This window comes from Pinus tabuliformis, chromosome 7 (assembly GCF_031772625.1).
Source record: "Pinus tabuliformis cultivar Carrire ecotype Pingquan chromosome 7, CPIR1, whole genome shotgun sequence".
NCBI lineage: Eukaryota > Viridiplantae > Streptophyta > Pinopsida > Pinales > Pinaceae > Pinus > Pinus tabuliformis.
Window position 1 is genome coordinate 88,683,354 of NC_142293.1, and position 25,166 is coordinate 88,708,519.

Here is a 25,166-nt window from a genome sequence, read left to right on the forward strand (position 1 = left end):
TAGACTAACTCATATGGGCTCATCCCTATGGATCTCTTGGTTGATAATATGTCTGCCCATAGGGAATTTACAATCTTTTTGTGCCAGTTCTTCTTGTTCTCCTCCAAGACTTTCTTAATGATGTTAATCAGGCTCTTGTTGGATGATTCGGCCAAGCCATTACCTTGAGGGTAATAGGCTGTGCAGTGACCTAAGGTAATGTGGAATTTGTGGCAAAAACTTATCATTTTCTTGGATTTGAAAGAAGCAGCGTTATCTGTAATGATCTTCTCAGCATAGCCAAATCTGGACAAAATGTTGGTTTCAAGGAATTGGATGATGGTGGATTCATTGGCTTGCCTACATGGGATGGCTTCAATCCACTTGGTAAAGTAATCTGTGGCTGTTAGAATCCACTTATGCTGGCCATAAGAGGATGGATGGATTTCTCCAATGAAGTGAAGACCCCATTGTTGAAAAGGCTTCTCGGTTGAAATGGGCTTAAGGGGCAAGGGCAGAAGCTTTCTTTTTCCTTCAAAGATTTGGCATTTGTGGCATGAAACAACAAACTTTCTCACATCAGCAAACAAAGAGGGCCAATAGAAACCAGCCCTTAGTATCTTATCAATAGTGGAATTCCAATATAAGTGCCCTCCACAGTCCCCTGCATGGAATTCTTTCATGACACTGTCAGTTTCATTCATAGTTAGACAATTCAGCAATATTCCTTCATGATTTTTCCAAAACAGGGCACTATCTAAGACACAAAACTTTGATGCTTTCATCTTTAAAAATCTCTTTTTGGTTCTGGACAACCCTAGAGGAGCACATAGGTTTAACAATATAAAACATATATCTGTTGGGTGTGGAGCCTGATTATCTTCTATAGTACCGGCATATTGGACTCCAGTTCAAAATGGGGCGGCAACACCGCCCGTAAAATAATTGCTGCCGTGGGGGGTCCAGGGGGGGGCGGCAGCGACTTTTGGGATCCCCCCCTTGGCGGGGGGTTTCCGGGGCAGCGCCCCCGAAGCTAAAAACAGCTGTAAAATTGCCTTGTAAAAGTATAGTAATTTCTAGTCAATCTGGGCCGTTCATTAGGCGGATGATCTGACGGTAGAACTTATGTTTAGTTTAGGGTTTTTTTCCCTAGAACGCAACCCCTCTCTTTATATGAGGGCATTGTATTTGAGGCTGTGAGATAGATGTGTATTCGGTGAGCGAGAAACATAGAGGTGAGACTGTGAGAGAAAACATAGGATATTACAGCGGTTTTGCTGTAGGTTGTATCTCTTCATTTTGCTGGATAATAGAAAGGAAGGACTGGCTCTTCGGGGTGGACGTAGCCCAAACTGGGTGAACCACGTATATCTGTGTCTCTCTTGTTTTGTGCGTTTTCTGTGTTTATATTTCTGCAATATTATATGTGTTCCATTGCTCCGTAATATATAATTTTCTAACAATATCATCATACCATGGGGATTGCAAAAAAGCTTGACTGATCTGTGGAGTCGCCAGCTCCTATTCATTGTCTAGTTGATTAATGTCTAAGGCTTGAAAATTGGTTTCAGACATCAGTTTGGCTAAACCTTGTCCCTTTATCAGCTTGGTGGGTTTTATCTCGATGTCATACTCAAGGATATTGGCAATCCATTTGCCTCTTTTGCCTTCTATGCCCTCTTGATTTAATGTCTTTTACAACAGCATTTGGCACATAAGCAATCACATGTGAATATAAAATGTAAATTCTTAAATCTTTGATTGCTTTAACAAGGGCATATGCTTGCTTCTCCATGATTTGGTACTTCAAGGGTGCACCTCTAAGGGCTCGGCTGAAAAATGCAATTGGCTTTTCATTTCCCTGATCATCTTTCTGTAAAAGGACAACAACAATGGTGTGTTCAGATGCAAATGAAAAAATGATGAAATCCTTATCAAATTGAGGACTTGTGAGGACTGGGGCTTGGGTTAAGGCAGATTTTATGCCCTCAAAGGCTTGCTTGGCCTCTAAAGTCCACTTTACCTTGGAATCCTTCTTTAACATTTTATTTATCATTCTTATCAGCTCGACGAAGTTTGGGATAAATCTCCTTAGGAAATTGATCTTTCCTAGGAATGCTTGCAATTCTTTGATGTTTCTCGGATAAGGGATTTGCAAAATGGCTTGGATTCTTTCCCGATCTATTCTAATTCCATCTTTTGAAATGATATGGCCTAGCAATTTGCCTTCTTCAAGGCCAAATAAAGACTTCTTGGGGTTCAAGGAAATGCCATATTTCATACATGTTAGGAACACTTATCTCAAATGTTTTAGGTGCTCTTGATCAGATTTTGAGAAAGGAGTAAGGTCATCAAGTTAAACCACTAGGAAATCATGGATTTCCTTGGCAAATGCAATGTCCATGGCCCTTTGAAAGGTAGCACCTGCATTCTTTAGTCTGAAAGGCATCTTCAAATATTTAAAGGTTCCCCACGGTGTTGTAAAGGCCATCTTGTCTTCGTCATCCAGGTGAACAAGTATTTGATTAAAACCTGAAAAGCCATCTAGCAAAGAAGTTCTTGAAGACCCCACTACTCTTTGTATAATATGGTCCATTTTTGGCAGTGGGTAGTGATCTTTAAGGGAGACTTGGTTCAGATTTCTTAAGTCCACACATAGTCTAATCTCCCCTGTTTTCTTCCTTGTGGGAACAAGATTGGATACCCATTCTGAAAATCTAATGGGTGCTATGATACCAGCCTCAAACATTCTTTTCACTTTTTTCTCAATCAAAGGGAGAAGCACAGGATTGATTGTCCTTAGTTTTTGTTTGAAGGGCTTTTGATTTGGATTTAAGGGAATGGTATGTTGAATAACAAAGGTGTCATAGGACTTAAGGTCCTTATAACTCCAGGCAAATACATCTTGAAACTCTTTAAATAAATCAAAATATTTTGGTTTTTGATCGGGAGGCAAAGACTTGGACAGTTTAATCATTTTGGGCTTCTCTGTTGTCCCAATATTACAGTCTTCCACAACAACATTTAAGGACTACATCTTTGGCTTTTTGGGGACATCGTTTGAATCACATATGTCTTCTAATGGAGTGAGGCCAGTGGATAGAAAATTGTCTTTTAAATCAATCACTTCGGCCTCTGCTTCAGCTATTTCATCTAAATGCATTTGCTTCAGCTCTTGCATGTTTTTCTCATCAAAAATGGTTGGGTGCAGAATTTGATTTGTTGCTTCAGCTGTTATAGTTTGCTCATTTTGGCTCATTTGATGTTGTGGGTCATCCATGGCATCTTCATCAATGTTTGAGCTTGAGAATTCTTGCTGTCAGGTAAGAAAATTGTTGATTTGAGCATCATCCTCAAACACTTGACAATCTTTGATATTATTAGGGACAGTAGGCATGTGCTTTATCTCAGCAGTAAAGTGGTGATTGGGCTCAAAGGGCAGCTTGCAAGTGCTAGCAAAAGTAGCTAGACTATGAGCATGCATGTTATGGCTTCTAGAAATCTTAGCAAGCTTGGATTTGGTGAAGGAATTGAGAATTTCTGTGGCAGAAGACCTATAAGCTCTTAGCCTATTGTCATTAGTAACAAAGTTACCTTTCATCTATTGAATGATCAAATCAGAGTCACCTAGAATGGACACTTTTGAAGCTCCTAGAGCTTTGAGCAGTTTAAGGCCTAAAAGGAGAGCCTCATACTCTGCCATTTGTTGGTGCATTTGAAGTTTAGTCTGTAAGCATGACCCTCTGCATGGTTGTTATGTGTATTGTGAATCCATATTCCTGCCCCTGCTCCTAGCTTATTAACAAAACCATCAAACTCTAAATACCATGTGATTTCTTGCTTGGGGTTAGTATTAAGAGTTTCATTCATTTTAGGATTGGGCAAACCTAGGTTTTGTGCTTCATGTGGTTCTTCTAGTATGCTGGTTGCACTAATTGTTTTAAAAGTTTCACAGGTATGGGCAACCGACTCTTGATTGATGCATGTTTCTTGTTCTAAAGGCAAAGGCTTCTCATCAGTGGGAGGGCAACTATCATCATTGGACAATATAAGGGAATCCATATCAGAATGGACTGAGTAAATTGGAAAGTTTTGGGGTTTTTCCTCACTAATTACCACATACTTCATCAGTGTTTCTCTATACAGTCTCTTTGGTTGCCCAAAGAATGAAATAGTCGCATAGGATAGGTCTAGTTGGAGAGATCCTTGGAGTTTTTCTCCCCAAGATCTTGATAAGAGGATGCCATACTTTGGTGGAATGTCAGCAACCACCACGTCCATTAGGATTGTTTTGTCGAGAAATTGGACTAAAGACACACAAAGTTCTTTGATTAAGCCTAAACACTTGACCTGACTAGAATCAAATGAAAATAAGTCTTTGTATGGTCTAGTGACATCAAGGTTTAGCTTCTCCATTACAGCTTTGGGCATTAGATTGTGTGAAACACCTGAATCAAACATAGCATTGTGCAACACTTTATCATGAATGTGAAAACTGACATAAAAGGGTAGAACAGCTCCATGTCCTAATTTACCATTGACTTCAGGACCAAACAATAATTCAGGTTGATTATCTAAGACATTAACATCATCCCTGTTCTCTGGCATTTGCAGTGATCTTTTGATTTGCTGTCTGTACACATCATGTTTGGTAAGCTCAGAGAGAGGAATGAATATCTTTAATTTACCAATTTCTGCTTCTAAATCAAAAGGTTTTTCTGACTGTGTTTTAGTATTGTGACTGGCAGATTTTCCCTTTTCAATTGTATCTTCAGTGATCTTCTCTTGGTTATCAGTGATTTCTTGAGATTGTTCTGTTTTTGGAAGGCTTTGAGGAGTGCTATTTTCATTGTCTTTTGAGGGAAAGGGTACAAAAGGGTGGTTATTAGAGGGCTGCATGTCAGATACATCCTCTATGGTCACTTCTTTTAATTTTGGGTCTGTTTTATCAGCAGTTTCTGTGATAGCGGCCTTGTCTTTTACTTTCTTAGCTAGCTTGGCATCCTTTGGCTTGATGGGATCAAACACATCAATTCTTCTTTTTCTCAATTTGTATTGTTTATGGACTTTGTAGACAGCTGAATCATGGCCTTGTTTGAAGTCAAATGACTCTCCAGACTTGGTCTGAAATTGATTTATATCATGGTCATCCTGGTCTTCTTGGGTTAGAAATACTCATTTTTCACTCTTCAAACCCATCAAGTTTATGTGAGTGTCCTCTATCTGCTCACTAGATGTGGATGCTTCAACATAGTTTTCATGAAAAGGAGGTCTTATATCATGGTTAGGACTTGCCCTTCCAATGTTTGGGTTCTGATTTTTTCTAAAGTTTGGATTTCTGATAGGATTGTTTTGCTGTCCTTCCCATGAGGCTTTTCTTTCAATAGTTCCCATTCTATTTTCAAAGCTATCCATACCTTTGATGATTGTGTCCAATTTTTTCTCAAAGGCTGAAGGCTCATCTTTAAAAGTGGTTCTTCTCTCAGCTCTTACCCTATTTTGCTTGGCAATCAGATTTGCCTCCACACTAACAGCTACATTCTGCATGTCTGCTAAGGTTTGAGGGGCTCTTTCCCTTAACTGATAAGCCATGTATGAATCAAATCCATCAGGGAATTTGTATAAAGAAAGATCAGGTGGATGTCTAAGGTTTTGTGGAATAGCGTTGTAAACATTGTTAAACCTGGCACAATAGTCTAAGACAACTTCTTGAGGGCCTCTTTTAATAGTGGCATACTCGGATAATATGTGTAGAGGGTCCTTCTTATTTTCCCATCTGTTGAGAAATGATTGGTAAAGAGCATCTGGATTGGCTATGGAATTTGCAGCAACTGCTCTAAACCAAGGCCTTACATCTCCTGTTAAACTTTGGACAAAAATATTCATTCTTACACTATCATCATCTATTTCATAACTCTCAAAATAGTCCTACATTTTCTTGGTATGTTGCAGGGCTGTGCCAGAACCAGTACCCTTCAAAATATGTGATTTTGGTTTGATAATCCTGAGGCATAGCCCTTGGATTTGCAGGTAACTGTAAAGGTGCATATCTGTTAGCCATATTTACAGGGATAAGTGGAACGACTGGAATAGCTGGAAGAGCTATAATAACAGTGGTGGTAGTGGTAGTATGCGCAGTGAATGGAGGTGTGGAAAAGGTGCTTGGAGAGGTGGATGATGAACAAGGGGAACTGGGGTTTGAACGAAACAAAACTTTAACAGGGGTTGGAAAACAGCTTGGCTGAACTGTTTCGGAACTGGAATCAATAAACACTTCTTTTTTTTGTTTGCTAAGGTTTCTAGAGATTAAATTGGGATTTTCAAAAACAGCTGGTGGATTTGGGTCAGGATTTGACCTAGTATTATGTGTTTTCTTCTTTGGAGCCAACTTCTAACTTGTTTTTTGGAATTTTCTGAATAAGATCCCCAGTGCAGTCACCAATGATATTATCACTCAGGTTGTCCCTTGGCTCCTTAAGGGATACGGCCAAGGTAACCACAAACCAATCTTTGGGCTGCAGGTCCTAACCTATCTGCAGTTGGAGAGGGCTTTCTCTTTAATATTCAACTTTTTTTGGGTTGATTTTAGGCTAGTTATGGTGTACATGGGTTTTCTTTTGATTTTGGTGGGAAGGATGATGTTTTCAAGTGGAGTTGGGATGCATAGAGTGAGAAGTTCAAACCATTAGGCATGGAGTCATGGATTAGGGCTTCTTGTTGCGTTTTCTTGGTCACAAGAGGAATACAGAGCAGGATAGCTACACATAGAACAATATCAAGCTAGAATAAAGATGGAATGAAGGTCAGAGATGAAATGCAACTAAGAATCTTTCATTAGCTAATAGAGAGGGAAGGTGAATGAAAGTTTTTCTAGGAGCAATCAAGAATTCCTAAATAACAGTCATATATAAAAGAAATAGGGTAAACATGATCATTTAAGTATGCATATTCATAACCATTTCTGAAGAAAACATATAGAAATAACAAGAACTGAGCATAGGGTGCGGTCAAGCAAAACCTAAGCTATTCTTCTTTCTTGCTATATAGATGGTAACACAATGGTGATATAAACATCTATAAACTGTAAACAGAGGTAGGAAAACACTTATTGAGCCATGTAGTAGCACAGGAATTCCACAGTCACTCTTTGGCCATTAAATAACACAACAGTCAGTTCTTCGTCCAAAGCATTCCAGCATTCTTTGATTATAGAGCTCTCAAAATATACAGCACAAGTCTCGAATGAGGATTATCAACCAACCGACCTTTAAACAATGAATTAGGGTGGTTTATATAGAGAAAATATCCAAAAATATCTATTACAGCAAATCTTAAACAGGTCTGAGGGAAATGAGTTCTTTAACCTAATCTTGTCCTAAAATTAATGCAAGAAGGTATTTATTTGAGCTGTGTTGGAGGCAGTTGCATCAAAATTAGTTAATATGGTGTCCTTGGTGGCTCGATGCAGTGTTTCTACAATAATTTTGCCTTTAATCTCTTATCTGCACCTCTAAGGCAGTTCTGCTGCTTTTTAGGTGGCTTTAATGTGCACTAATCCTGATCTGATGAGCTTTGAATGGCCTTTACTACTTCTTTGACTTGGATGAAGGCTTTTAATGTTCACCTACTTTGATATTGCCGATCTGATACTCTTTTCTGCTTCACTGATACTCTTTAATTTAATCTGGGCTTTATCTTTCCTCAACACTTGAATCGGGCCACTTTCTCTCCCCTGATATGCTTGATACTATCAAATCGCCCCTTTTCTGCCCTTTCAAGGCAAAAATAACTGCTGCAAGTGCTTTTCGTGGCCTCTAGAATGTTATCTATGCTGGCCGATTGAATATGAACATACATGAATAAATCCTATCAAATAATGGCGGAGGAATTGCAACCTGATAACTATGTTGGGCTGAGGCTCGTTTTTAAGCCCTCCATTTTGAGCAATTTTTCTTAGTGATGCGCGATTAGCCTTAGTTTCTCATTCCGGGCATCCTTTTCTGCGATTTTAGCCCTTCGCACCTTTTCGGTGATGACGTCAGCATGACGTCAGCGGTGGGTCCCAGTACAACAGGGTGATGTGGCAAGGTGATGTGGTAGTTGACTGGTTTGGCGATGTGGCACAGGACACGGTAGCGAGGTAGGGAAGGAGACAGATGTTGTGGAAGTGACACGTATTAGTGGAGGGTTGACGTAGATGTGACGTAAGAGGCGATGTGGCGCTGACGTCGGGGGTGGAGAGACAAAAGGCAGTTTGTTGTTTTATCGGACTGCCTTCTGTACGGGAGTGGTATTTGTCAGAGGGGCTCTGATACAATCAAAACGGGACACCTGTCATTTGTACGGTGGCAAAATTTCCGTGCCATCGGATGCTAACTGTCAGACGTCAGGGCGGCTCCAAAATCGCCGAGAGCCATCGGATCTAGAAGGGCAGATCAGATGGCTGACGGAGCGCGGAGCTGGTGGAAGGTTTATGTGTGGGGGGTTCAAACCTTTGGAAAGCGGCTTATTAATGCATCAGAAGGGGTCCAATTGCATGGAAGAGGGTTTTTATTCTTTGGAAGGGGTCCAAAAGCAAATGGTTAAAGAAGCAAACTAAGGGTCTTACTAAGTCTCAAATAAACTTAGTAATTCCAAAGCATTATTTATGGTTATGTTTCAACCAGAGGGAGGGGATATGTATCTAAGGGGGATATTTAACATATTTTTAATAAGGTAAGGGGAAATAGATAGGGATTTACATAGTAAGTTAGAAAGTAATATGAATTTTGATTAGAAAGCGCTAAGGATAGAAATGTTAGGCTACATAAAAGGGAAAAAATGACTTATAGAGTGAATAAGGGTACTCCTAAGTAAGGAAAACCTTTACTTAGGCCAATGATACGACAAATGATGAAACTTAAGAGATATCAAGCAGATCTTGACCTCTTTGGGGAGGTTAGTGAATGATTTTGAGGAATAAGAAGAAGGGGGAGTTAGACATGCCTCGCTTGAGCTCCTCCAAATGAAACAACTACCTAACAATTGTGATCTGAATAGATATAACACTTGAAAACATGAAATGGATCACATAGCTTCATTCAGCAACCACAAAATTACTTACCCATCCTACTTGCCTAGCATTTTTTCTTCTTTTTGCATGGGTGCACTTGGACTTGCAGAACCTGATTATCTTCTTTTCTTTTGACTGCCCTCCTATCTAAGTGTACCCTTATCTCTTCCAAGGGCCCAGATTAAGCAGTTGGGCTCCTTCATTTCTCTACCTAGCTACTCATCTGCCAAGCTTAAGCTGTTTGCACAAATATTCATTCTCTATCTTCTAAAACAAGCAATTTAAACCTAGGCAAGCCAAGATTAAGTTTTTTGGCTTTCCCTTAACTGTAAAACTCTTCAAAAATGGTATGATTCTTCAAAATGGATCTTCTTGGAAATATGGAACCTTGTAGCATGCAAGATGACATATTTGGCATGTAAAATAGTCAATCATGAAATATGAAACCTATTACAATAGGAGGCTAACAGCGCCTTTAACCGCAACTCGTTGATCTGAAGATTCAACTCCAGCTAGACCTTGGTCATTTCTTCCTTGGCCTCACAGACTCCTGTTGCTAACATGTCAATCCACACCTTCACTGATAAATCTACTGGGATGCCTAGCTCCAGGACACTTCGACAAACATCATCTACCACCTACACCAACTGTTGATTTTGACACCAATTCATCACACTTCAAGCTGAGTTGTTCCATGTTTATCTTTTGCTCACTGAGGACATGGATCACATGGCTCTCCCTAGCGCGCAACTCTGCTGTTATCCCATCCTGCAATAGATATAGTGTCTCACGCGGGAAGGCAGCCAGATTAACGCTGAGGCCTTTCATCGTGCTCACCGAAAACCTTTCAGCCTCATTTGATGTTAATGGCACCCCTTCCGGCAACGCTATTGTGTTCGTTGTCCTCGCATGCAGCATTTGCTCTACTGCCGAGGCTCCTACTGCGAGGTTGGTTGAAAGGGTAACAACCTAAGGGGGGTGCACCTATAGTTCTTGGAACTGCACTCGGAGGGCCCCCAACATAGTCTGGTTCTCTAGCATTAAATCCTGAAGAGCCTCATTATGACATCATGCACCGTCTCTCCGATGTCATATAGATCACCCTCTATTAGGGTGATCGGCTCAATGGCTAATTTCGAGGCCTTGACCTTCTTCCTTGGTCCCACTCGCTTTGCTGTGGGTAGGCTCTTCAACTATGTGTATGCAGTCCCTGGGTCTGCGCTTCCTTATGATGTTTCTACTTTCTCTGCCTCCTGCCCCTGCGAGGGCATTTCTTGGCCCTCGCATGCCTTATAGGTTGCTTCCTGTGTTGTTGTTGCTACTTCTGTGGCCTTTTTCTACATAGCGGATTTCTGTGCCGCTTCCCGCACTGCCTATACCTCAGTTGTTGCTGTTTCCTTCCACATTTTCTCGGCCACCTGTGCTATGTGCAGCTTGCAATCGTCCTTCTTCTTCTGCGCTACTGCCCTCTCCAGTTATGTAATATTTAGGGCATTGCATTCTAGAGGACATGCCTCCAAGACAATGAAAATGGCATTGTCAATGGCTACAAAAGGTACCTTTGTCCACTGCTTGGTTGGATCCTTTCTCACCCTGATAAAAATGTTGTGCATGTCTGTCTTAAATTCTGTAAAACTTTGTAGACTGTTGTCCACCATGGGCGACAAGCGAAACTTCTGGTTGATCCACATTCAGATGTTCATCTCCATGAGCACCCAGAAGATCTTGTTGTCACGTATCCTTTTCACATCCCTCGTGGCCTAGAGCAAAGCGTACTTCACGGTCTTCAGTAAATCTCTGTCAATTATGGGGAATTGACTATACTTTGACAATTCCCTCGCTATGAGTACTATGGATAGCAACAACCATGCATAGTGGAAGGTTTTACCCTGATCATGGGCTTTGAAACAATTCTTCAAGAATTCCATGTAGAGGAATTTAGCCCAGTTAAACTAGACCCCCTCCGTGCACTACACGGCCAGTGCGATCACTAGTGCAGGTACCTCGTCTGCACGACACTTTTGCATAACTTTCTGTTGACACCTAATCCGAAACGGATGAGGTGAAGTCGGACAGTCATCTAGAAGATGAACTGATCCGTTTTATATGTGTATAAATAAAGTGCTGGCTAATGAATAAATCAATCAATCAGTGTTTTCTCATTCAAGTGTTTTCTTGCGCTCATTGCTGGAGTTACCCTGGCCTGACATGGTATCAGAGCACAGGTCCCAAATTGGTTGTAACTCCTGGTCAGTTCTGTGCTGAACGCCTCTCAGACTGACACTGCTCACTGACTGCCAGAGACTGTGCCTCTGGAGACTGCGCCCTCAGACCTTGAGTACTGCGTCCGTTACCTATGCGTTGATGCTGTTGAACTAAGAACTGAGGTATCGTTTTCTTTTAATGGTGACTGTGGTATGCGTTCAAGATTTTGGCTGCCTTCTTAGTTTAATGAAGAGTGACGGTGAATGCGTTGAAGTAATGGTAGAACAGTGTATTGCTGCGTTTAAAAAGAACTGTGGTTTATTACTGCGTATTTTAATGATGTATTGATGCAAGCTGAGACTGCGATTTTCAAATGCTGGATGCGTATTTTAATGGTGTATTGATGCAAGCTGAAGACTGCGATTTTTAATGCTGGATGCGTATTTTTAATGACCATTGCATGACTGTGTTTTTTGAGAAATACATTGGGAGACTGTGTTTTTTAAAGAACTGTGGGTATATGGTGACTGGTATATGGTGAATGGTGATACCTGCCTGCGTTGTAAGAACTGCGGCATCGTTTTCTTTGAAACAGTGGCATTGCTTTCATAAAACAGTGGTATCGTTTTTAATAAAACAGTGGCAGTTGTTATATTGACACCGGTTTGAGTAGTGTATAGCCATCCGTTTTTGTGCTGGCGGTTTGAATATACGTGCTATATCCATTCAATTGATCTCGGTTGGTATCGGTCTCTGTCTATATAACCCTCGGCATGAACTTGGAAGAAATTTTAACCCACGTCAAGGATACTTCAGGGATGAACCTCTCAATCCGAAGAAATTTCTTTTCATGAGTGGAGCCAGTGGTGGCCTTAATGGGCTATTTGCATACTTATTTTGAATAGTTGCGTTCTGCGCTCTGGATGGAAATGAGGTCATTCTTTACAAAAATCTTAAATGATATAGCAATGTGCTAACATTTCCACTGTCATAATGTTGAACCTTTCCAACGCTAAAGTGTTCTGCAAGTATATGCTGCCAGCTTATCAGATTAAATTTTCAATTCATGATTATTGTACTTCCAGGCATCTGTTACCTGTGTAGATTTGTAACACTGAGGTCTAAGTGATATATATATTTGTAACCTGTCGCAGTTTTTCAAAAGCAGTCAGAGTGATATATATATCAGAATCATTATATCAGTCAGAGTTTCAAAGCTTATGTAGTATTGCAGTGATTTGAGCGCCCTTGATTTTTTCATTGAACAGTGATATATGTTGAAGATACAACACTCTCCTTTTTCTCTATTGAACAGTGATATATGTTGAAGATACATATGAGCGCTTTCTTTTTCTCTGTTGAACACTAATATATATATATAAGATTTTTTTCCAGCAGAAGTCTTGCTGTGACATAAGGATTTTTTTTCCCAGCAGAAGTTTTCTATCAACAGAAGCCTTTTTGGCAGAGATAATTTTTTTTTTATAGAATGCATTCAATCATTTCTATGGTCGGAATAGTTCTCACTGGAAAGGAGAACTATTCTGAATGGTCTCGGATGGTGAAACACACCCTCATCTACAATGAGCTGTGGAAAGGAGTGTGTGTCGGAGAAGAAGACAGAGACCCTGTGCAGCCCACATCAGACAAAGAACTCGCCATTTGGGAAAACAAGAACAGCAAATCCTTTGCATTGATCGCAGCATCTGTCAATGAGGAAGTAAGTCGTCATATTTCCTGCTATTCCACTGCCTTTGAAGCTATACAAAAGCTGAAAGAACTCTATGATACACATTCTGCACTTGAAGTTGTTCAGCTCATGATTAAACTCTTCACTCTTGAACTGAAAAATAATGATCCTCTTGCTCTTGCATCTGAAATAAAGTCTATAATGCATGATATAAAATCCACTAAGGTTGAGCTGGATATATCTCTTATTGCCTTTCTCAAAGCACTCTATCCTACCTACTCCAATTATCTTGAGTCTTTACAAGCAAATGGAAACCTTAAAGATATAACCTTTGACTCTCTTGTGAAAAAGTTTGCTGAAAGAGAGAAAGCCTTTGGAAAGAAAACAGTCCCTGAATCTTCTGAAGAGACTGTTTGCCTTGCTCACAAAGAAAAGCATCCTGCTCAAGATTCTGCAAGAGGAAGAGGTGGACGAAGAGGAAGAGGAAGATACTTCAGAGGCAGGGGGGGCAGACATTCTCAAGCAGAAAAGGCAGATCTACATTGCATTCACTGCAAACGAAATGGATCACATGATGCTTCTACATGCAAGCTACCATGGGACAAAGTTGAGCAGAGAAGAAATCAGCAGAAAGGTAAAACTGATGACTCAGACAAAGGTAAAGCACCCGAATCTGCACACTATATTGAGGCACAATGTAATATTGGAGTAAATGAAGATTTGTTTAATGCTTCACTTGCTTCTTCGAAAAATGACTGGTTGCTTGATTCAGGAGCAACCTGTCATATGACTCATAGGAGAGATTTCTTTGAAGATTTCACTAACAATGTTGATGGAGCAGTATACTTTGTAGATCAGTCAAAAATCAAGCCATCAGGGCTTGGCACAATCAGGCTTAAACTGCCTGGTCTTCCAGACTTTCTTCTGGATCATGTTCTATATCTCCCACAGCTGAAGAGAAACTTGCTGTCCCTAGTTCACATCCGCCAGCAAGGTCACTCCATTCACATGTTTGATGGCAAGCTTGAGGTAAGAAAGGCATCTGACCACTCACTTGTCATGAGGGGTATAGAAGAAGAAAGACTCCTTAAACTGCAAGGAACCTCTGCTCATGCACAGCATTTCTCATATATTTCTCATCATGAAAAAGGTGCACTTCCATCAAGTTTATTATGGCATGCTAGATTTGGGCATTTAAACTATGATAGTCTCCGCTTGTTGAAGAAAAATGGTGTTGCTGGTTTGCCTACAATTCCTAGAAAACATAAACAATGTGATGCTTGCATTCTAGGAAAGCATAGCAAACAGTCTTTTCATGATTCACATTCAAGAGCACATAGGAAGCTTGAACTTATTCATTCAGATTTATGTGGTCCAATGCCTGTTCCTTCTGCAAATGGAAATAAATATATCATGACATTTATTGATGATTACACCAGAATGTGTTGGGTTTACTTATTGAAGAACAAATCTGATGCTTTCCAAACATTTAAGAATTTTCATAAGTGGATTGAAAATGATGCACAATCTCATATTGGGTCTATTCGTACTGATAATGGAAAAGAATATACATCAAATGAATTTGAACACTATCTTCGCCAACATGGGATTAAACATCAAACAACTGTGCCTTATAATCCTCAACAGAATGGTGTAGCTGAAAGAATGAACAGAACAATTTTGAATATGGTACGATCTATGCTTTTCTTCAAGAATGTAAAGACAATGTTTTGGGCTGATGTTGTTCTATGTGCTGCATATATAAAGAATAGATGTCCATCTAGTGCTATAAGAAACAAGACTCCTTATGAATTATGGTATGGACATGTTCCTTCGGTAAAACATCTCAGGATATTTGGTTCCACCTGTTATGCTTTAATACCAAAGGTACATAGAAACAAACTTGGTGCAAGAAGTCGTAAGTGTATCTTCCTGGGGTATTCAAACACATCTAAAGCATACCGCCTTTATGATGAAGTAAATAAAAAGTTTGTTTTATCTAGAGATGTCATTTTTCTTGAATCATCCAAATCTGACAATGTTGTTGAGCGGCAACTTGATCGCTTGGATAGATTCACAAAACCGAAATCATTTCAAGAGTTTGATAATCAGATTCCACATCTTGAAGGGGGGATTCCTATACTAGATCAACATGTGGAATCTTCTTCTGAAGAACAATCTCCCCTGCATGACACTCCAACAACGGATGATGCTTTAAGTGATGTAATTGATAGAATTGGGAGACTCAATCTTGATTCAGACCCAACTCAATCAACAGAACAGCCTGGACCATCTCAAAAAGGTCCCCCAAAGTGGCTGACAAAGACACTTGAAAGTGTTCATCCTGATGAAATTGGAAAAACAGGAACCCGAAATTCAAATCGACAAGATGGAGGTGATGTAGATAACTCTAATTCACCTGTTGATATGGATGTTACTTATGATTGTGAATTGAACTTGTCTACAGATTTTGAACCAACTTCCTTCAAAGAAGCTGCTTCTCATGATGAATGGAAAGAAGCAATGCGGAAGGAGTATGATGCCCTCATAAAGAATGGCACTTGGAAGCTGGTTGATCCTCCATTTGGAACCAAACCAATTGGCTGCAAGTGGGTCTACAAGAACAAGTACAAAGCTGATGGCTCACTTGACAAGCACAAAGCCAGGCTTGTGGCAAAAGGTTTTGCACAGAAGGAAGGGGTCGATTATGAGGAAACTTTTGCTCCCACAGCAAAATGGGCCACCATCCGGACACTCTTTGCACTAGCTGCTCAGAACGGTTGGAAAGTCCATCAAATGGATGTAAAAACTGCATTCTTGAATGGAGATCTAAAAGAGAATGTTTTTATGTCCCAGCCTGAAGGATTTGCTGTGAAAGGAAATGAACACAAAGTATGCAAACTTGTGAAGTCCTTGTATGGCCTCAAACAAGCACCACGAGCCTGGTATGAAAAACTAACTGAGCATCTTCTGAAACTCAACTTCAATCATTTTGATCTTGATGATGCAACTTTATTTGTCAAGAAAGTTGGCAAAACAGTTGTATATCTTGTGGTATATGTAGATGATCTTTTAATGACAGGGAACAATGAAAGCTATATTGCATCCATAAAGAAAGAATTAGGAAAAATCTTTGAAATGACTGATTTGGGCTATGTTCATTACTATCTTGGCATTGAAGTAACCCAACATCCAAAGTCCATATTTCTTTCTCAAAAGAAATACATTGGAGATTTGTTATACAGATTTGGCATGACAGAGTGCAATCCCCTCTCTACTCCAATGGAACAAAACTTGAAGCTCACATCTACTGAAGGAAAGGAATTTGAGGATGCAACAAAGTATAGACAGCTTGTAGGAAGTCTCATCTACCTCACTACTACCAGACCAGACATTTCATTTGCTGTTGGAATCCTCTCCAGGTTTATGCAAAGGCCTTGTGAGGGACATTGGTCTGCTGCAAAAAGAGTTCTAAGGTACTTGAAGGGAACTCAAGACCTTGGAATCAAGTATACACAGGTGGACGACTTCAACTTGATTGGATACTCTGATTCAGACTTCGATGGAGACAAAGAAACTGGGGTATCTACTTCAGGATATGCTATGAGTCTTGGATCAGGAGCTGTCTCCTGGAGATCACGCAAACAATCAGTACCAGCAGATTCCACAACAGAAGAAGAATACGTGGCAGCAGCTGAAGCAACAAAAGAAATTGTGTGGCTCAGGAAAATTCTTGAAGATTTGCAGGTAAAACAAATACAATCAACTCCACTCATGATTGATAACACATCTGCAATAAAGTTGGCCAAGAACCCAAAGTTCCATGATCGTACTAAGCACATCAATACTAAATATCATCTGATCCGACATCATGTTGAGGCCAAAACAATCCATCTTCGTCATTGTTCCACAAACGAGCAAATTGCAGACATCTTCACCAAAGCGCTTGGAAGAGAAAAGCTTGAAAGATTCAGAATGATGCTTGGACTCACCAACATCCCTTCAGATTAAGGGGGGGAATGTTGACACCTAATCCGAAACGGATGAGGTGAAGTCGGACAGTCATCTAGAAGATGAACTGATCCGTTTTATATGTGTATAAATAAAGTGCTGGCTAATGAATAAATCAATCAATCAGTGTTTTCTCATTCAAGTGTTTTCTTCCGCTCATTGCTGGAGTTACCCTGGCCTGACACTTTCTGATCCGGATTTAAACAGGAACGCAATAAAATATAGAGATAACCATAAAGACAAATATGCAGCTGAAATAATACTTCATTTCATTACTGTAAAATACTGAAATATGCTTACAAATAGAAATTGAAATAACCCAGCTAGGGCGATGGTAGCTTATCTCTGAGAAGAGATGTGTCGGCTACATGCCTCTGAACTGTTCCCCAAAAACTGTGTTACAATGAGGCTTGAGGGCCTATTTATTATTGAGAAACAATGGAAAACCCTTCACATTCCAAAACCTAACCCTAGAAGATGAAACGCCAAATTGTGGGCCTCGTTTTTGGGTAAGTTGGTACATCAACTTCTTGGGGTCGCGAATTGGTCGTACTATCTCCATTTGACGCGCATGATAGCCCGTTGGAAAGATCTCTCCGAGGACTAATACGGAAAAGATAATTTTTAGAAAGAAAAATTGCTGGCGGTGGATTTCCCAAAAAGCGTCGTTTAGGGCCTCAAAACGGCTCCGGAAGTTTAGGACCCGAAAAGCTGCTAAAAATAGTAAACTGTGCTATAATTAAGGAAACAGAAAAACTGAAAGAGACAGTTTTGGGGGTCCAAATAGGATAGGTGGGTGGCCACCAACATCCACCTGGATCATTCCTCCCCCCTTCGGAAGCAATGGTCCCCATTGCATTGAGTTCCTCCCTGAGATGAGGAAGCTTCTGCTGAGCTGGGTCTCTGGTGAGCTGTTCTACAATCTCTGATGTGTCCAGAAATGGTGGGGAGCATGGTCGGAGACGGTTCAAATTGAACACTTGGTGCAAGCGAAGGAATGGAGGAATGTGGTGCTTCAAAGCATTATTTCCTGTAGCCTTGTTACTAGTGTAAGGACCATGTCGAAGTGGTCTGAGTTTCTGATGGGTTCTCGTAAGGCGCTCCCTCTGCAAATGTAACAAAACTTTGTCACCCACCTGAAACTTGTGTGGTACCCCTCTGGGTAAGGAGAATTTGTTCCTGTGTTCTGTCACGACTGTATCCCTCTATTGCTACTGCTGTGTGGAGGAACCCTTCGCAGGGGTCATGGATGTAGCAATGATCTTCCCCTTACTTTCGGAGCGAACTAGACAGAAAATAAATTTCCTAGTCTATGAGATGAGCTTGCTGCCTTTCTTAATAGTGATCAAAGAGGTGGCGGTAGGTGGGGCTACCTCCAATATCCTGTATAATGAATTATCCAAAGAAATGATGACAGCACGAGGCCTTGACTCATACATAGCATGTCACCTCGACAAGTATGGCTGGCCTAATAGTACATCACAAACATCCAAAGGTGCAACATCACACAATACCTCGTCTATGAGGGGCTTGATGCTGTATGGAAGGCGGCACTGCTGGTGAACTTTGAGATCTCATCCTTCGTGAAGCCAACCGATACTGTACGGTTGTGGGTGTGGTGTAGTTGGTAGGCCCAACCGCTTCACGACCTCTACTGAAATGAGGTTCTTTTGGCTGCCACTGTCGACAATGAATTGCAGCGGTGAACCCTTCACCCACATATGTGAGTGGAAAAAACGTTCCCCCTCCTCTCGATCTTTGGGCTCATTTTTCTAGATCTTGGCAATAGCAATAGTGGTGCTGGGATCCGCATCAATGATCTACTTCCCTTTGTCATTCCCCTTGTCGGGTTCTGACTCAAAGTCGGAACATGCATCTGATTCGAAAGCCTTCAACTCGGTCACCAGCGACTGCTTGGTCCGACACTCACTTGTGTTATGAGTGGGACTCTTATGGAACTCACACCACTTTCCTATGTACTTCTTCGGCTTCGTGGTGTTGTTCTTTTCTTGCGACTTCCACGGGTTGTCTTGGGTCACCCCGACTTGGATTTGTCCTTTGGGCTTTGGATTTGCAAATCCAAAGTCTCGCTTCTTCTATTTGAACTTTTGCTCAATTTTGACAGCGTATCGGTATGCTGTGCCGAGTGAGGAGATGTTCAAGAACTCCATCTCTTCCTGGATGTATCTGTGTAGGCAGTCACGGTATTTGAGTACCAGATGCAGCTCAAAATCTTTGATATCCAATTGTGTGCGAAGCGTATGAAAAATGTTTGTGAACTCCAGCACATCTTGGTCTCGTCCCTGTCGCAGTGTGGTCCATTTGATGTATTTGTCGTCATAGCTTTTGACAGGGTAGTACTGCTCCTTGATGGCATCCTGGAAGTCATTCCAAGTGGGTGCGACTGAAAATAGTGAGCCTATACTTTCATCCTTCTGTTCGCAGTAGCTTTCCCACCAGTCCTTGACGTGGGGGCTGCTTTGAGAAGAGCGAAAACAATCTTTTCCAGAATTGAAAATTCATGAACAGAAAAATACCCATCGAGCAGATTTAACCATTTATCTACGACATCTGCATCTATTTGACCCTCAAAGATGGGGATTTCAAAATATACTTGTACCTTAAATGGTGTGGCATTTCCAGAGTAGCTGTTGGAAGCCGATGCGTTGCCTCTAGGTAGCCACTGAAGGATTTGGGCAAATCTATCCATCGTTGCGTTCCTTTGTCGCTCGAGGGCTTCTTCGAGCAAGATTTTGATAGGATCTCCTACCCCCTCGTTTTTCTTCTCATCCGCCATGGGAGGTCGTCGAGATTTGCGAGGCTAGTCTTGCAAAGCTTCGACCAGTTCCAGACCTAACTCCTTATATCCCGACCTCGTTGGGGACATGCAAAGAAAAATAGAGAAAAAGCAGACCGCTCTGATACCACTGATCCGGACTTAAACAGGAACGCAATAAAATACAGAGATAACCATAAAGACAAATATGCAGCAGAAATAATACTTCATTTCATTACTACAAAATGCTGAATTATGCTTACAAATGGAAATTGAAATAACCTAGCTAGGGCGATGGTAGCTTATCTCTGAGAAGAGATGTGTCGGCTACATTCCTCTGAACTGTTCTCCAAAAACTGTGTTACAATGAGGCTCGAGGGCCTATTTATTGTTGAGAAACAATGGAAAACCCTTCACATTCCAAAACCTAACCCTAGAAGATGAAAAGCCAAATTGTGGGCCCCAACATCCACCTGGATCACTTTCCCTGCCAGGATTTGGGTTGCTACACATACCACTTTTTCAGATGATGTTGGAGATGGCATAGCCCCTCTTCTTCTTCTCCAGTTTGTACTTCAACTTCATGGCCTCCGCGAAGGCCAAATCACTACCCTTCCCTTCTGATATGGTCGCGGGGTCCTTTCCTTTGTATGGTAGCTGGGAAATGCGATGAATTAGGTCCGTCGTGATGGGGATGGGCTCCTCCAACCATAGAAACCCATCATGCACCAACCAGAGCATCTAACTAATGACGAAAATGGTTATTGGGGCACAGTGGAAATGCGACACCCATAGTAGGTTCAATAGCCCAGCCTTTTCCACTCCGCGCAACCACTTCTGCAGTTCTAACATTGTCACTAGCCCCACGGTGTTTAGCTTCATGAGGTTCTCGGTCTCAATGTGAGGGCACTTCTCGCGGTCAACGAGGTCCCAATCTTCAAATTTCATGGTTGGCATGCGGCCCATGTGCATGCCTTCAAACATAATGCCATCTGGGAGGAGCGGGTTCTGGACCGAACTCTTGGTCTCGTCTAGGTCCTTGTGCACTTTAGCCTTCCTTTTTCACGAGGGGATGTAGGCGGGCAGTTTTTTCGTAGAGCACATAGGTGGAACATCCTCCTCCATGCCTTCATCTTCTCCCTCTGTGATGATGAGGGCCTGCAAATCTTCTTGTTCCTCATCTGTTTCTATCGTGACAGCTTTCGCCTTCTCTTCCATCGATAGTTTACTGCGTAGTGGTTCCGCGGGGACTCGCGTATGGGAGCCATGGCTTGTTTATCCTTCCTGGATCTTGTCGTATGTGGTGATTTCAGGATTTCTGCCATAATCCCGGTGCCTAATAGAACATCTTCCACAGTTGGGGCCTGCGCGGCCTCGCCAACGGTCACCTCTTCTATCCCCAGACCATCCTTAGTTACTGTCATTATATCTGTGTTGGAATTGATCACTCACGAATTCAAACGGTCGGCTCACAAGACTTAGGGATTTTTCCAACCGCTCATTTCGCAAAGGACCAAGTGTTGTTTGCTGGGCAACCCTTTGCATTTTATAGTGCCTTTTGAATTCAAATTTGACCGCTCCCCCCAATTCTGGTTCATTAATGCTTTCTTAGCAGCAGATTTTCCCAAAGCTTGCCCATAAATTATGTCTTAAATTTCTGCCACCCACTCCATTTGGCCTCAGGTCAATCATCCCATCATGAATAGTGACTTTAATGGTCACTTTCTGGCCTATCTATGCGGAAGCACAGTCCCCTGTTCGTGGACTCCGACCTTGTGACTCTCTGCTTCTGTACGTATCTCCAACATCATGTAGCTCCCGGGCATAAGAGTTTATAGTCCCACGCTCGCTTTGAACTGCCTAGAGCGCTAAGAGTATCCTTCCATCAACTAGTCAGGTGGTCATACCACCCATATAGAGCTCCATCTCGTCCTCCATCATGGTTCCTGGAGAATCCCCACCTTTTATGGTCACGGTCAACCTCGCACACTTCATTATTTGCAACATGCTACCCTAGTCACTATGCTTAGCAATATGCAGTCCAAGCCAAGGCATCAGACAAATAAATTCATGGCAGTAGTACTCAAGCTTGTCAGTATGATCATACGTACCTTGCCTTACCATCCTAGTTTTTTCGATGAGAAACTCTTCCTTTATCTCGTCCTCCATCTTCTTGACTTCCGTGGCCACCAGCACACTTTTCTTTCTTAATCATACCCTTTCCTCTTCAAGTTTGTCGAGTCTAAGATTACCCTGTTGGATCTCTTCCTCAAGTCTCGTCCGTTCTATTTCTTGCGGCTATGTGATCCCTTCTTTCTGGGCCTTGCAAACCATCATATTTGCGGGTACTACTCTGCACGGACTGGGCTTTGCATGCTCCATAGGGATTATATTCTTTGCTTCATACTTTAGCTTTGGGAGTGCTCGTGCAGTCAGGATTTTGAACATGGTTCTATAAGCCCACAGAACTGCTGGTATGTGCAGGTCCCAATCAGTTCATTTCAAATGGTGGACCACATTCAGTACTACGCATACCTCGTCAAAGGCTTCCACACGGATATTCTTCAGTATGCTTGGTCTTATAATACTTTGTTTTTCGTGCCATCGTCTCGCCTACTTCTACTTGTTGGTCGTGTTTCCTATCACAAGGATGGTATGCGTTCGTGAAGGTTGCGCACCATACGCCTGTACCCATCTGGAAAAGTGAGCGCATAGGTTGTTTCAGCCATCATTCCTGACTTTCATCCTCATCTGAGGCTTTCCAAACCACATGAGCATCATTCTTCTACATTCGTGCCAGTCCTAAAAACTTCTTTGATGCGTACCCCACCATCTTGCGAGCGTAGCACATAGGGCCCATTTCAGAGCGTCAAAATGTTGTTGTTCCTATACTTCTCTTTCAAACTTATTCAGGAAGTCATCCACCTCGCTCAACCCATCATACATAAGCAGTTGTCTTACCTCTATTGCCACACAGTGCAGTGACCTTATCATCATGCTGCAATTGAGTGTGGTTACCTCGTGTAACTCGTTCTACCATAGTTCTATATATTCATCTGAATCTGAAGTGCAGGAGCTTTTGCACTCCCACAGGATCCTGCCATCCATGGTTAGATTTACCCAGTCCTTCTCCCACATGGTTATCTTGTAAATACAGTCTAGATCGTCGTCACTATTGCATTTGTGCACCGGCTCTATGTAGCGCGATCCTTCAGTAGGGTCTAGAGGTACCACTACGCGTAGTGACTTTTTCTCTAAAATAATTTTGTACTTCTTTATATTTATCACTCGGTTTATGCCAGTGGGCTGGTCTATTCCCAATAGCATAGGATAGGGATTGCTATCATCACCAATCTCTATCACTTCGAAATATGCAAGTGTGCTCATTCCTTCGATATCCACCATTATTCCCTGAAATCTTCCCATGGGTAGGATCTTTTGCTGGTTCACCATTCACAGTTGGATCGGTGACCATTACAGTGCAAGCTTGCCCATGCGTTCCCATGTCTACTTTGGTAGGACATTCACATCTGATACTAGATCCAGAATCACTTGATCCATTTCATATTCCCCGATCTACGTAGTCAATGTCATCTCTCTTCTTGTTCGCGTTGTGTGCTTCTCGAGCTTCATGACTACGCACGGTTCTCCTGCCACAGTCCCAACACATCTAGTGATGAGTTATTGCAATCCCTTCACTACTTTGCTATCGCACAGTAGCTTCATGCATGTCTCTAGAAAGGTAGTAAGCATTGATGGGTCCATCTCTAGTTCTAGTTTCTCTTTCCTACCTAAAGTGGAGGCCTGTGTGGAGCTCTTCTTAGCTTCCATGAATGTCTCCTTGGTGCACTCCAAATCAAATTTTGGTTCCTCTGTTGGAGCCTTGAAAACCCAGGTACTCTCTTCGGGTCGCTTGCCTTTGTCATCTCCTATTGTGATGACACTTCAGAGTACGATGCTTACATTCAAGTCTTCCTCGTGCGGCTCAGACCTCATCATTTACAAGTTCTTAATTGGGGAAGGTTGGAGTGTTCCTTTATTGCACAACCTTGCTATCAGCATGGGGCAATCATCGGTCACATGATCAAACTGGGTGCAGTATAAACATGATGCTCTCATTGGATTTTTACAATCGCGGGCATAATGCCTTGGCCCTCCGCAATGGTAACAAATCAGTTGTCTGCAACCCCTTCCTGGCCCCATTCCACCTCGACCTTGTCCACGCCCCTGAAATCCAGTGTGCACCATCCCCGCATTTTGATCAAGGGCTCGTTTTTGATCTGAAATCTACAAGTAGGAGTCTGATTCATCATTATTTCATAACTTCTATAGGTGCGCTCATCATGGCCTACTAATCTACAGAAATTACAACACAATTATTGGGAACTCTACGTATACTTCTGTAATAGATGGTAGTTATCTGTAGCATGCTTTCCTCCTATCTGAAAAATCGAACACCATAATGCAGGTGCCATGCTCAGTCCTGCTTGTCCCTCTGGTCTTAATGGCATTGGTCCTCCTACCGCCAGGTAGTTAGCGAATACTGAATGATGGTCCTTGTCATGTCCCTGGCCTTTACACTTTACGCACGATACCTCGTCGTGTGTGTTTGGGCGAGCTGTCCTGGCTTGTTTCAAACTCTGCATCCCGAGGCACAAGTTTTTCAACTACGCACATATATGTTGGACTCTTAGGTTAGGATCTTGTATTGGGGTCTCCTGTAGTCTCATTTTGATCTCCAAACCTTCGGCCTAAGAGGATAGCTTCTACTGTGATAGTGCGGTCCTTAGATGTGGCGTTGCCCATCCATCAAGGTCATTTTGGCTTCATGAATCATACCCTTCAGTCTCTGATCCATCTCCAAGGGGGTCTCACCTGAAAGCATCGCGATTTCCTTAAACCTAATAATCGACTGTGTCTCTGACTTTGGCCTGCTAAATTCCCTGTTTAGCGATGTTGTACCTCTGAGATAGTAGTAGGTTAGCTACCAATGCCAGAGCATCTAAAATAATTGTTTTGGGGGTTTTTGGTTATAGTTTTGGAAAACTAATGAATGAAGATAGATGTAGAATTGAAATACTTAATCCTTTGGGTTATATTAATATCTTAGCAAAGGGATGCTATAAAGCTTTACACAGTGACATAGATCAAAAATAGTGGTGAGAGGAAGACAACAAATAATATGATTATCATAGTTTCTAAACTGTAAAATAGAACAATCATAAGTAGGAAAACCTTCTAAACTACATTCCAAAGGTTCAAGGCAGTATACTTAAGCTTACACAAGATGTCGATGATTTATTTATGAGAGGGGATTAGCTAAACAAACAATTCATTCATCCAATCTCTTAATAGATGATCACTTCAGGAGCTTATAGGAATTAATTGAGACACAATCATTCCTACCTAGATATCTCTATAAGTCATAAGCATATGAAGAAAAAGATAATGAT